The 13317-nt window shown below is 50.2% G+C and overlaps 1 protein-coding gene across 4 annotated transcripts in view; it reads left to right on the top strand.

Moving 5' to 3' along the window:
• PLCL1 (phospholipase C like 1 (inactive)) overlaps window positions 1-13317 on the top strand; it is a 228960-nt gene that overhangs the window by 189779 nt on the left and 25864 nt on the right. The gene's annotated exons all lie outside the window — the stretch shown is intronic.

Raw genomic sequence — 13317 nt, 5'->3', positions numbered from 1 at the left:
TGTCTGACTCTCCTCCATCCTTGATCTGGACTAAACTTCTCGTGACTCCAAAGCTGTCCCCACCTGCCATGCGGTTCGCGTGAGTTCATCGTTCCGCATTTGTGCCAGCTTCACCCTGGGGTGGCTGTGTGGGATGTGGCGCTGGTGGGGCGGCCCCGTCGCAGCCTGAGCCCCAGCTGACTGCTGTCCTCTCGTCTCTGCCAGCCCGGCAGGGCTGTTGGCGCCTGGGTGCGCAGGCCAGCTTCTTGCGAGGGCGTGTGTCAGCCGGTCCGGACTGTGCAACTGGAAAAGTGATTAGCAACGTTCAGGTGATGGGGTGTGAATACAAAGAGAGTTTGTTCCCCAAATGCTGTTCTGAGCAATAACAAGTTTATCGCCTATAAGGGGGTTATTTGAAAAATCAGCAGGGAGGATTACAAGTTCCTTGAAAGTACTCATCTTTTGAGGAGAAGGAGTTACTCCTGCACATACGTGTGTGCGAGAGAACTGAGCTGGAAAATGGGTAGTACTGGGGGGCCGGGAGGGGAGGCAGGCGCAACGATGACTGAGTGGAATCTGTTTGTAGATGGTTCCCCACTAAAGGAGGATTTCTTGAGTGGAAAAGCTGGGTCGGTGTCGTCTCCCATCCCAGCGAAAGCAGAAACGGCAAGTGGCGTAGGAGCTTTGGCAACTTCTGCCACCGTCCCCTCCCCTGCAACAGTGACATTTTCATTGGAGACGTGGAGCTCAAAGACTGCCATACCTGGCCGTGGAGTTAATTAACACAGCCTGGAAGACATGGAAGTTGCGAATCTTGTTTGTGCCCATCTGACAACATGACCTCATTCAGAGGAATTAAAAGGGCTGTAATCAAAGTGTAGGTTTCAGCAGGAATCCACACATTTCTTGCTTTTATCTGTCGATGGCTGTAATATCAAACAAAGAAAGAAAATTAGCAGCTGTCTCCGTGAGGTGTTAGAGGTTGTGTTGTAACCCAAGGCAAGGCGCCAGCCCCGCCACACGCAGCTCAAGCAGCGAGGCAGCGTGCCGGAGGGGCAGGAGCCTTCCCTCCGTGTCCTTTCGCGGCCCGTGGGGTGGCACCGGCTGTGCGTCCCGGGCAGTGCGCCTGCCCCGACGCCTGCCACCGGTGAGGGGCTCGGAGGGACCTCTTCTGCCCTGGGTTGGCAGCCCGGTGGTGCCTGCCCTGGATGGTCGTTCATGACTCCAAAGACCTCGGTGGTCATCTTTGCTGCCTTACATTCACTATTGATGTTGCTTCAGGGCCATCACTTCAGCGAAATGGATGGTTTTTTCTTGGACTCAGGGATGGATTATTGCTTAGAAAACTTCAGTTACCTCTTTATGCAACTTGAACGATTCCTTAAATTGTCCCTTAAACAATATATGAGAAAAGAGATTCAGTTGCATGGTTACATGTTATTGAAGACACGTTACATTTTTAAATAATTTCAGTTGTATTTTGATCTCCATTATTTAGCAAACTCGCTTTACAACCTGGAATCTGCCTTTGCTGTTGATCTCGTCCCTCCCCAGCTAGCGCGTGTTGCCACGTCTGGCCTGCGTAGCAGTGATACTGATGGTGCCTGCCAGGGTGTTTTGTCTTCCTTGTGTTTTAAATGGTCGGGTGCCATTGTGAATCAGCGTCTGTGTCCTTGTGTCCTGGTAAGGATCTGGCGGAGCTGTGGTTGCTTCAGGGCTAACAGGATACAGGGGGAGAAAACTCCCTTTGTTTTCGTCCGAACGTAGAGCTCCTGGGGGTCAGCTCAGCACCCTGCCCGTCGGGGTAACCCACAGGCGCTGGGAGGGTTTTTACCCAAAGCAGTTGTGCTGAATTCCCAGGTTCATTTGGACACGGGTCTCTGTGGCCCCAAGGAGCTTGTCCTTCCAGCAGCCCACGCACTGCTGTTGTACGAGGGAGCGTGCGTGCCAGAGGAGCTCCGTTTCTAGGTGGCCGGTGGCAGGACAGAGCAAGGGGGATTTGCTGCCTGAAGCCTCCACCCACGGGCATTTTTCCGGAGTTCGTGTAGGGCCGTTCAGGGCCAGGGGAGGCCGGGGGACTGGTTTGTGCGTGGTGGGAACACCGAGAGGATTCACTTGTATGTTGTTTTCTCTCCAGCGTTTGCTGCCTGTTAGGTCTGAGTTGCGCCGCTCTCTGGGAGCCATAAGCTGGTGCTAGCCTGAAATGGTTACATCTGGATGTAAGCTTTGGTGTCTGCCAAGAGGTTTAACGTCTTCTAAAAATTACCTTTGTGATACGTTTTGAGCTCGTTACAGCTACTGTCAGCAGATCACAGACAGTTTCCCAGCACTTAAATGATGAGAAGTTGACTGCCCTTTTGTTATGTGAGCTCATGCCAGCGTCTACAAAATCCCGCTCCCTTGGGGGGAATTGGGTGTCTAATTTAAGCTAATTCCCTGGGGGAGCTCGGGAGGAGTGAAAGCTGCTGGTTGCTCCCTTGAAACTTCCTCCTCTGTGGCTGTGAGGTGGCGGGTGCGTTTTCCCTGGCACTGTCGGTGGCCTCGGCCAGATCCAGTACTGCACTTTATAACCCAGCGATACCTGGCCCTTGTGCTCTCTGAAGCGAGGGGCGAGCCTGTCTCTGTGAATCACACGATACCAGGTTGGTGGGACCTCAAGGATCATCTGGTCCAGCCTTTCCTGGCGAAGGCACGGTCTTGACAAGATGCCCAGCACCCTGTCCTGTTGAATCTTAAAAGTTCACGATGTCAGGGAATGCACCACGTCCCTGGGGAGATTGTTCTTATTGTGAAAACTTTCCTTTTCTCTCGGTCAGAATTTCCCTGGCAGTAACTCGTACCTGTCGTGCCTCGTCTGATCCGTGTGACTCCTTGTATGCCGAGTGCTCCCCCTGTCCCTCCCCAGCATAGGTAGCAATCCTCTCTCCACGTGCTGGGGCGCACAGAAAATACCCTTGCCAGCCTGGACCGTTGGCTTGTCTGCACTTGTGTGAGTACAGGACTCGGGGGAGCCCAACTCGGAACCCAGCGGGCAGCAATCTGCTGGTGTGACCTTCCCCGTTCCCTTTTACCGCTCCGGCTTTCGTTGCTGCCCCCAACGCTGAAAAGAGAAAACGTTCCTCCGTGCCGCTGACACCTTCCAGGGGCTGCAGCTAAAGTAAAATGTGCTTAACTCAGTGGCAGTATCGATCCGGGTTTGTAGAATGGAGCCAGTGGCAGCAGAGGGCCGCGGAGTAAAGCCCTCTGCGTGAACGTGTGTGATTGTGCGCGGTATGGATCCGCGGGGAGGGCTTGGGCAGCGAGTCAAATGCCACCGCTGCGTTCAGTGAACGCTGTAGGTGCCGGTCAGACCTTTTTTTTTAACTTTTTTTTTAACTTCGCCTTGCAGTGACTCTTCCCCAGCAGCCCGCGTGGGCCCGGTGAGCCCTGCATGGCAGGCGCTCCCTAACACTCGCGCAGGAGCTAGGGAACAGGGAGGCGCGGGCGCCCGTGGGTGGAAGCGAGCTTTGCTGTGGGAGCAGCAGGCTGGGAAGCTCGTACCGCCGGCAGCTGCAGCCATCTCTTACGGGGTCAGGTGAAATAAATGCATGGGGACGCACCCTGCGGGAGCGGAGGGGACCTCTCCTAGGGGGCATTTCCCCAGGTACAGGTGGGATCCATTTGGGGAGCAAAGCTGAGACAAAACCAGTAATCCCATTGCTGTGGCAGCTGCTGTTTATTCTTAGATCACAAGAAGAGAAAGACGGGCTATGTATGTGAGAGAGCGGCTAAAAGGACGCAGCAGGCAGAGCAGTGGGTTGAAAAGGCCCGTATGGTAGGTCGTCTTCTCCAGCGTCCTCTGTGTTACAGACCAGACACAGGTCCCGTATCGGCAGGAGGAGCCTTACTGACTGCTCTGAGCTGTCGGAGCAGGGAGTGACGATAGCTGCAGGTAAGTGCTCTGCGTGTTCTCACCCGGTGTCACCCGGGCTCCTGCCCTGTTGCACCAGTGACCTGGCAGTGCCGGGGCACCTAGCGGCAGGCAGCTGGGGAGCCTCGTGAAGGCACTGCAAAGCACCCGAAGGTTTTTTTTACATTTTCAAGCAGTGACAAAGGTGGTGGGAGTTGCAGAGGTCAGCCAGAGGGGCCTAATGTTGCAGCTTGGGGTGGATGAGCTGAGGCTGGAGGCTGCCGGCAGCCTCAGGACTGTTTCCTTGAGAAGGTGGCCTGGTGATCTGAAGCTGGGCTGTCTAAATTCGTCCTCTCTGACCCACACCAGTAACTGTGGAGGTATTACTACAGCCCTCTGTATCAGGCTTAAAAATTGAGTTCAATTTTGCCAAAAGGTCTCTTTATTTTCCGCAGCATGGCACTGTAAGGGGTTGGAAATTATGTTGACATTTTGGGATAATGAATGGGTAAATGAGTACTACAGTCCTTGTCCTGCACCGCTTATTTTTCTGCTTGGCTCACTTGGTTTGCTTTTTGTCTCCAACGTCCCAGCTAACAGGGATGAACTGGATCAGAGCATTTGCTGAGGGGTCTTCTAAAAACCTGTTCCCTCCTAGCCGTTAGACAGCGTTTTGTTTTATTTTTTTCTTTCTTCACTTAACCTTTTATGTGATTTGGAGTTTTTGGGACTTGGCTTAAAAGCTTTCTGCTTTAGCATGAAGTTGTTTGTGGTCTGTGCTGCTTGTGAACAGGTTAGAAACTGACTGCTGGCACCTCGTGTGAAGGGAGGAGAGCAGCGGGGGCAGTGGGGCGTCAGGTCCCCGCGGGGGAGCAACAGTGGGGAGCGCAGGTAGTTCTGCAGCTTCCCGCGGCCCAACCAGCTGCCAGCGTTCACCAGCCGCCGCTGCAGCAGGAGGGATTGCAGACCACATCGGTGCCAAGAATAGGTGTTAGTGCCAGGCAGTTACTCAGCGACAAGGAGAGTAAGGAGCTGTTACACAGGAGCGAGCACTGCGTGAGTATGCTCTGTTACCTGTCCAGAAACACCGCACTCTGACTGGCATCATTTAATTTCATCTTAATTACGTTATTTCAGTTAGCATTAAGCACAAGCTGCAAGTGTTGGGGGTTTTTTTTTAGCTACTGCCCTAAGCAGTAGTCTAAGGAGAGCAGTGAGTGTTTGTGCTGCATCTCCTGTAACACTCCCCCCACCCCCTGCAAAAATAACCCCAGACCACCGCAGGTGCCAAAACAGGATCAGCCCGGAGCTGGTCAGCAAACCCTTTCCCGGTTCTGACGAACTTAAGGGATGTTTTGTTGTCAATACTTGCGACAAAGGACATGAATTTGGTGTTAACCCTCTGCCTCGCAGCCTGGGCGGCTGTGAGTCAGGGCAGAGGGCACAAGGGTGGGGGGGGTGCCAGCTATTCCCAGCCAGGAGCGTTGCTCAGGGGTTGCTTTGCACGGCTGTTTTGTTAGCTGCAAAATGTATCTTTGCCCGCAGCTGGTTCTTTTACTCAGAAAAATGAAATGCAAGAAAATTGTGTACTTTCTCCTTCGTTGTTCTTGCCCTTGCTTTGTTTTTCTGGGACTCTATGGACTTTACTGGAGTGACCGGCTGGTGCTGGTACACGTGGGGAACTGGGTTTTGTGACCAAAGGAGGGCTAAGAAATAAATGCCTGGACACATAGCTTTGATTTCCATCTGATGGCTATGTATCAAAAATAAATAGTGCCCCACTTTCTTCAATGATGTGGGGTTTTCTTAGTATTGATTGTACACTCCTGGGCTCCCCGCCAAACCTTTGATTTCAAACCTGTCACCAGAAGAGAGGCAGGCACCTAGCATGGAGGGGTTGACTGCGAGCATCCATACATTTGTGGCTGTGCTTGCAAACTGTCTGCTAGATGTAGTGCCTGAGAGACACGCAAGCAGCTGAGCTGCTCAGCACATGGCTAACATCAAATTAATAAGCATTATTTCTGAAAGCACATTCCTGCTGCAACACAGTTAACAGACAGTCGATGTTCACATTCATTGCTTTTGACAGCCTGATATAAGGTAATTTAATTTAAACGCCTAGATGAGAGAGAAGCAAGAGGCATTTTTAGAAAAAAATGAAAATAAAAGCCCACTCTTTTTATACATAAAATGCCTGCTTGAAAGGAATAGATTAGTAGCCGTACAGTGCAATTGATTTGCAAGAGCCCATGGATTTCAGTGGAGGGCTCTGTTTAAAGATCAATAGAGAACGCTACAGCAAGAGTGCTTTTGCCGCTTAGCTATTCAAGCAAACGCTTGACGTTAATTCCTTCTCAGGCTTTGGTCCAGGGCCAGTACGGTTTGGGAGGGCACTTGACCATGTTTCAGAGAGCAAGCTGGCTGTCTGTGTCCTTCGCCTTTATTGCGTTAGGCAAATCCTGTAAGAGAATTATAAGCACAGACCCCCTTTCTGAAGTTGCCATGGCTGCACGAGGCAGCAGTACTCTTGCTGGCAAGGCCAGCAGCCAGAATCAGAAGTTATTTCTAAGTATTTGCTTCTTGGTTGATTGCATGACCGTCTGTGAGGTTCTCCTTCTACAACGGAAGCGTTTCGTTCATTTCCACCTCCCAGGCTGCCCTCCAGGTCTGCCTTTGGCTGTGTCACGTGATTTGGGAATATACAAGCGGTGGGCTGGCAGTTTTGTAGTAACCGGGGAGCCTTGCCTGGTGCGGTGCCGAGGGGGCTGACTCCAGTATCCAGCATGGCCATTTAGATTCTAACTACGCCTTTGCAAGAGCTAGAAAAGAAGGCAGAAAATGCCACGGGTGTTTTTCAAGGGAGTGCCACAGCAGCAGAGGCAGCGGCTCGTGTCACTGCCTTGTGCTCTGGGACCGATGGCTCGGCTGTGCAATGCACGGTCACTAGCCTCCTAGAGAAGTAACCAGGCTTGTGCAGAACACCTCTGTCGATCCCTGTTTAATCATCCTCTCCAACGCAGACCCAAATGGCAAATAAAATCAGTTTAAAGTTTTGGGGTTTGTGTGGGACAGCCTAATGATGAACAACTGGCAGACTGAGCTAGTTTTGGAGTTTAAATATGAGTAGTTAAAATCAGATGGAACTGGTTTTCAGGTAACCTGGATATTGTTCTTAACACAGCACACATACAATTTTAGCATCAGGCTCCATCCCCGGGTCGGAGTACCTGTCTGCAATCACACCACCATCAAGCGTGTTATCAGAGTAGTCCAGCCCGTGGCTGCGATGTGAGTAGTCACACTGGAGCCACGCGTGAGGTTAAGATTTGATCTGTATTACAAGTTAGGGCCATTCTGAATGCTACTTTCATGATGTATTTATTGTCATTCATGTAATTGTTTGTATTAATCTCTTCTGTGGCCCTTCGCTATGGTATCTGATCACCTGCTACGCTTGCAGAGGTCTGTGCCTCGGAGAGTGCTGGACCAGTGTACAGGACCTGCTGGGTGCTCAGGGCAGGCCAGGGCCGAACAGGCTCTGTGGGCAGCTGTGATCCAGGTTGCTTTGGGGTCGCCACGTGATTTTTACCAACCACCTGGAGAGATGCTGGCGTGGTTCTCTCACTCTTAAAACTGCTGCACTGGAAAAGTGACCGTTCTTTGTAAATGGTAATCGCAGAGATGGTTACTCCTTAGCTCTTCACCCAGCAGTTGTCCTTCAGTTCGGTGCTCCTGCGCAGGAGGCTGCTGGCTGCGACGTACCACCTCAAGGCTGCGTGGCTTGGCCAGCTGGTGAGTGCCTTCGGGGCTGCCCGTGTTGCTTGCACATGTGGGTTCACTTCTGAGACGTGCATAAATATCAGGTGTGAACAGGACTTTTTTCCCCTGCGTTAAGTAGTAAAACAGTTGGGAAATACAGTGCAACCAAGGCCGGTTCTGCGCTCCCAGTGCTTTTCTTGGAGATGAGCTTGAGTTTCTTTCTGCTTTCTGAGCCTGCTCAGTCTGTGTAACAAGAACCCTGTGTAGCAAGAGACAGGCAGGAAAGTGTGGAGCCAGCATCCCTATGGCTGGTCCATGAAATAAATGGAGAAAGGATGAAGTGAGGAGCAATTTGGTTTAGAAGCAGAAGTACTAGGAGTTGTTCCTGTTAACTATTCCTCCTCCTCTCCGTCATCTTCCTCATCCTTGCTGTCAGGTGTCCCAGCTGCTGGCTACAATACATTGAGCAATCAGCCCTAGAGCTTCTGACCTCATTGCTTGGCACAACCTTTGATTCACCTTTAACGCTCATCAAAACACTCGTATTCACCTTGGGTTTTGTCACAGAACCTTGTGTCACAGCTGCACACGGCAGTCTGTTTCCACAACAGTTTCTTTTTCCTGCTCTTGCTTACAGAGATTTAACACTTTATATAGTGGTGGCTGCCTTTCCCTGGGTGGGTATGTTCTTCTTCATACATCTCAGATCTGTTCTCTATGTGATGTAATTGATTCTCAGCTGTGTTTCCTTCTTGCAAATTTTTGCTAGACCCTGGTTTGGGAAATGGGAGAGGAGGTCTCTGACTGTCAGTAACATGCTGATACACCAAAAGGAGATGCTCATTTTGATGTCTGAAATTACTAGCGAACACTGAGGAACACGGTGACCGACCTCAGCGAGGACTTTGTCAGATCGCCCAATTTACTCAGGGGCAAAGCTGTTGCTGGTTTCAGCCAGGTAGAAAGAAGTTCTTGCTTTGGTTCAGAATTGGGTAAAACCCCAACCCCCAGACCTTAGATGGTACGCCATTTCAGTGGAGTGCCATTTCAGTGCCATCTTTTATATCAGTGGCCTTTTTATTTTCCTGACAGGAAGAAAAATTCTGCTATGCGAGGGTTTAAAGTAACTTGGCAAGTAGTGCTTGGCCCCTGCCTTTCCTGTGGGGTAACTCATTTTTGCAGTCCTTTGTTCTTCAGTGTGCGAGAAGTGATTATACGCTTTGTGTATAATCCTTGTGTACAGTAATTTTTCATGCCAATGTGCGCATTATGATCTCTAGCGCAGAGAGTAAAGCAAAGCTCTTGACAAACTATACGCAGTAATAATGAAGAGGGTGGGTTTTTAAAGGCTGCACTGGTACAGCAATACTCGGTATGTTTTCTGAGTACTCTGTTCTGAAGAGTGGGTGTATCATAATCAAATTCATGTCATTTGTTTCCATATTTAAGTTGGAAGGAGGCATAGAAAAATATCTGCTTTTTCTAATAATTTTAACACAGCTGTCTAATCGTTTCATTAATGATTTCCTCTTCAGGGTTACATTTTCAAAGTCACGTGTGATCATTTAATTGTGTGCCTCCTTATTAATATTAAACACAGTTAAAGTCCCACTATGAAAAAGTGCACTTTGAAAATGCACCCCTTGCGGTAAGTGCCGCCTCCACGCAGGGTATCCCAGTATCACAGCAGCTCTCCAGCATTTCTGCTTCCCAGGTCCCGTGGCGGAGCGTACCGGTGCCATTACCTTACCCGTGTTACCTCTGAAACGTGGAGCGACGCAGTGCTTGTGGTTTTGTTTGGCCATGTCTGGCTTTTTCAGCCAACCGCTGGCAGCCTCTGGAGATTTTATTTTGTGATTAAATAATAATGTAAGAGCCTATTTCTTTGAGAAAAAGTTTAAAAATAACAGTAATACTATGAGCGTGGTGTGGCATGGGCGGTAAGACCTCTGTTATTTATTTTTTGTTTACTCAGCCCTGAAGGAGCGGAGAGGAAAGCTCCGGCAACGCGCTGCCGGAGAAGGCGACTGCCAGGAGCCAAGCGGTGGCGATGGCGATGCTTTGGTGAGCAGCAGGTCACCAAATGTCCCTCGCGGCCCCTGCTGCAGCCTGCCTGAGCACACAGCCGGTCTCCGGTGCGGGGCAGGCCCCATTGCTCAGCGCGGGGTTTTCAGCTTGGCTGGTAGCAGAGCACGGTGCTGGTGCGGGGCAGCCTGTGGGCGCCGTTCGCTTCTGCACGGGCCACGTGGTGGCCTTCAGGGTCCTCCCACAGCCCCTGCTGCTGGTGTGGGTCCCGCCTGGGTGGCAGCCGGGGTCCCCCGTGTGGGTGGGTGCCCAGAACTGGCGCTGCTTCGTGACCTGCATGTCACAGACTTTTCTAGAAAGCAAAGGAATAGAAATAGTAATTATTAATATACAAACCCATGCCCATATATTTATATCTCTGTAGAAATATGCATGCAGTGTATTAAAAAAATACATATATTGCAGAGTTGAACACAAAATGGTGCCGCTTACCTCACCCACCTTCTCCTTTCATTTCCCCAACCTCAGGGACTGGGTTGTTGTTGGACAAAATGAGCTGTCATCTTGGCCCATAAAAAACTTAGGAGTTTGATTTGGCAAAAAAAGTAAATAATAAGAAACAACCTACAGAATCCATCCCATCTGTGGCCATTGCCAGTGTCTGTCTAGAACAACTTGGGCTCTTTGAAGCCTTTCATGCATTGTCGCTGAAACGGAGCAATATTTAAAGCCATGTCAGATTATCCCCATTTTCTAAGTATTATTAACCTGTCAAGGTAAAGGCTTATAATCTTACAGTTGCTTGACAATCTGCATTATTCGTTCTGTAATGTTAATTTGTGCTGAGGCTCCGCAGTTAGTTGTGGTTAGGTGTATGAAACCTGACATGTAATGTTCCCTAGCTCTAAATAAAAGCAGGCCCCTTGATCGGTTTTTCAAGTAGAACACTCAATTAATCTCTTCTGGCTTAATTTAGTGTCCTGCCAAACGCTGAGTTTAACCTTTCTCACAAGCGTTTATTTTCAGGAAGGCTGATAATATCAATAGCAGAAGGGAGATAGATGGATAGATGCTGAAGCGGACCGTCGTGATCTCTCTGTCTGGAAGAGGGATGCTTTGTTTGTAAGGGCAGAGGGGGCTGGGCCGTGCGCAGAGGTGATCACAATGACTGATTTATGAAGGGTGTTTCAATGCAATCATAATTCTAAAGTTTTCTCCAGCTTCTATCCAGTATTTAGTTCATTAAGGTGTTGACACAATTTTGCTGACATTTTTCTTAAGTGGATTATGCTCACAGCCAGTTTTTCAAAGCAAACAGATGGCTTTTCAAACAGAGCATGCCCACAGATTTATTTTTTTTATTTTTTTTACGGTGCCTCTAGAATTATGACAGCTCTGTCAGAGGGGGCTGGTTTCTCATTAATTTTCTTGTGACAGATGATTCAAAATCATTTTTGCTCCTTCAGCATGTTCAAATGAACCAGCTGTTTAGAAATAAAAAATACAAGGAGACTTAAGACATAAATCAGTTGGCCTGTACATGAATGGAATTGCAGTATTTTGATAAGTCCATTTCTGGTTTTAGATCACTGTAAAATAAGAATGCCTTCATAAAGTATTTGAAGTATGCTGAGGAGGAATGTTTCTCTTCCTGGAACCCAAAGACATGTTGTGCATTGCCTCAGACGAAATCTGTAATCTGAATTGCCTGGATACTGAAATGTGAAATCAGAATATGCATAAGGGGGAGCGGGTGGCTCGGCACCCTCACGCGGGGTGTGAAGTCCCTTGGCTTCCGCGGACTTGAGACGAGTCTTGGCAGGGCGGACTTGGGCTGTCATCCTCCAGGCGGGGGTGTACCACATCCCAGGCAGCTCCCTTAAAGGAGCGTCTTAGAGTCCCTCGGCGAAGACACAGCTGGTGGGCCACCCTCGGGAGAAGATTTCCATGCTTTGCCCTCACCCTGAGGAGGAAGAGATGTGAAGGTGGCGACGCGGATTCAGCTGAAGCTCTTTTTGTGCCAGCTTAACGAGCTGTACCACCTTGTGCTGCTGCATGACGGGCACTCCTCCGTGCACGGTGTGGGCAAGCGCTCCCGCCGCGGGGACACGCCAGCCGTGCCGCAGCAGGGGGCTGGCTTCTAGCAGCCTTCCTGCAGGCACCCCAGCCGAGGGGCAGCGGGCGCTTCGGGGCAGCGGGCCTTCATCATCCTCACTTTACCTCTGTTGCACTGGCTCTCCCAGGTTTTGGGCTTAGCTGGTCTTGGTGCTGCAGGAATGGTTACTTGGAGCCGCTCCTTGTGCTAAGAGGGGTTTTCTGTTCTTGCACATCAATACATAGCACCAGGTTTTGACTTAGAGAAGTCTAAGGCCGCAAAGCATCATCACACCAATTTTGTCTGCTCGTTGGTGCAGCCTTTGGTGTCTTCAGTGCTGGGTCCATGACAAGAAAAAGCAGCAGCCCTGCTGCAGCCAGGTCTATTTCACCCTAAAACCAAACTATTTAAAACTGCTCCTGTATACTGAGGAGCCTACCACCCCTTTTTATACCATTGCCATGTCGTTAACGATACTGCTGTTGGATCTCTTTGCTTATGCTGCAGTGGGTGTCCTTGTCACTGCAGCACCAACACGGTTCCTGTGCCACTTGCAGACAGGGAGGGAGACCGGGGCGTGCCGGGTGCTCAGGGCAGCTACGGGGCTCTTGGAGTCCTGCCTGCTGCCTTTAACCATAAGCTCAACCTTTGTCCTGAAAGCAAGATCACAGCTATGTGAAATATGTGCTATGTAAATTATTCTTGTTTTGTTTTTTCAAGCCATGTCTGCTCACTGGATCCCAAGTTATTTGTCTCTGTATTCCCATAACTGTCATGCTGCCGAGATACCGATCTCTTCAAAAGAGCTTCCTACCAAACAGTACAGAGCCACTCGCGTGGTCCCAGTGGTTTTTGTTAATTCTCGCATTGAGTTGGGTTCCCAGCGTCTGGGTGGTGATTTGCATTGTTCAGCAGGGACAAACTCATGCCACCAGGAGATGAGGCAATCCCGTTCTCGGGTGCGGGCCGCTGGCCCTGGCTGACGTGGTTTCCCACGTGGTGTTTACCAGGGCAGCGGGACTTGCAAGCCACCATTGTTTCTTGGGTTGTGAACGTTGTTTACAGGGGCTGAGGTGGTGCAAGCCCAGTGCCAGGCACTGGTGAAAAGGGAGCTGCACTCATCGGTGTGAGATAAACCCTTCCTCTTAGCTCTGGGGAAAGGGAGAGCAGAGAGATGCTCCCACAGCTGGAAGGTGGTGTGCTGCGACTCATCCAACACATCTGGTTTGTTTGGAAAACTGAAGGGGGGTTGGTGATCAGTCACCCCCCCAGTGTGCCACAGGTCCTGCTGTAATATCTGTTGTTTCCTCCGAGAGCCCGCGGAGCATCTGTGGTTCGCAGGAGATCAGGCTGGGTTGCAGGGATGCGCGTGTGACGTTTCACTCAGTGGAGGTATTCCTTCTGAACGCGTGTATAACCAGCTGCAGCGGGTGGTGTACTTCAGGCTGTGCTTTGGGTGGTGTGGGGTGAACAGCTCAAGTTCTTAGGGATACTGAAATGTAATAACCAGATGCATCTCCTGGCTTTTATTTATTTGTATTTGCTAGGACCAAAATCTTGTCACTTC

This window comes from Falco biarmicus, chromosome 8, assembly GCF_023638135.1.
Source record: "Falco biarmicus isolate bFalBia1 chromosome 8, bFalBia1.pri, whole genome shotgun sequence".
NCBI lineage: Eukaryota > Metazoa > Chordata > Aves > Falconiformes > Falconidae > Falco > Falco biarmicus.
Note: the sequence above shows the minus strand (reverse complement) of the source record. Positions and strands in the feature narration are given on the sequence as shown.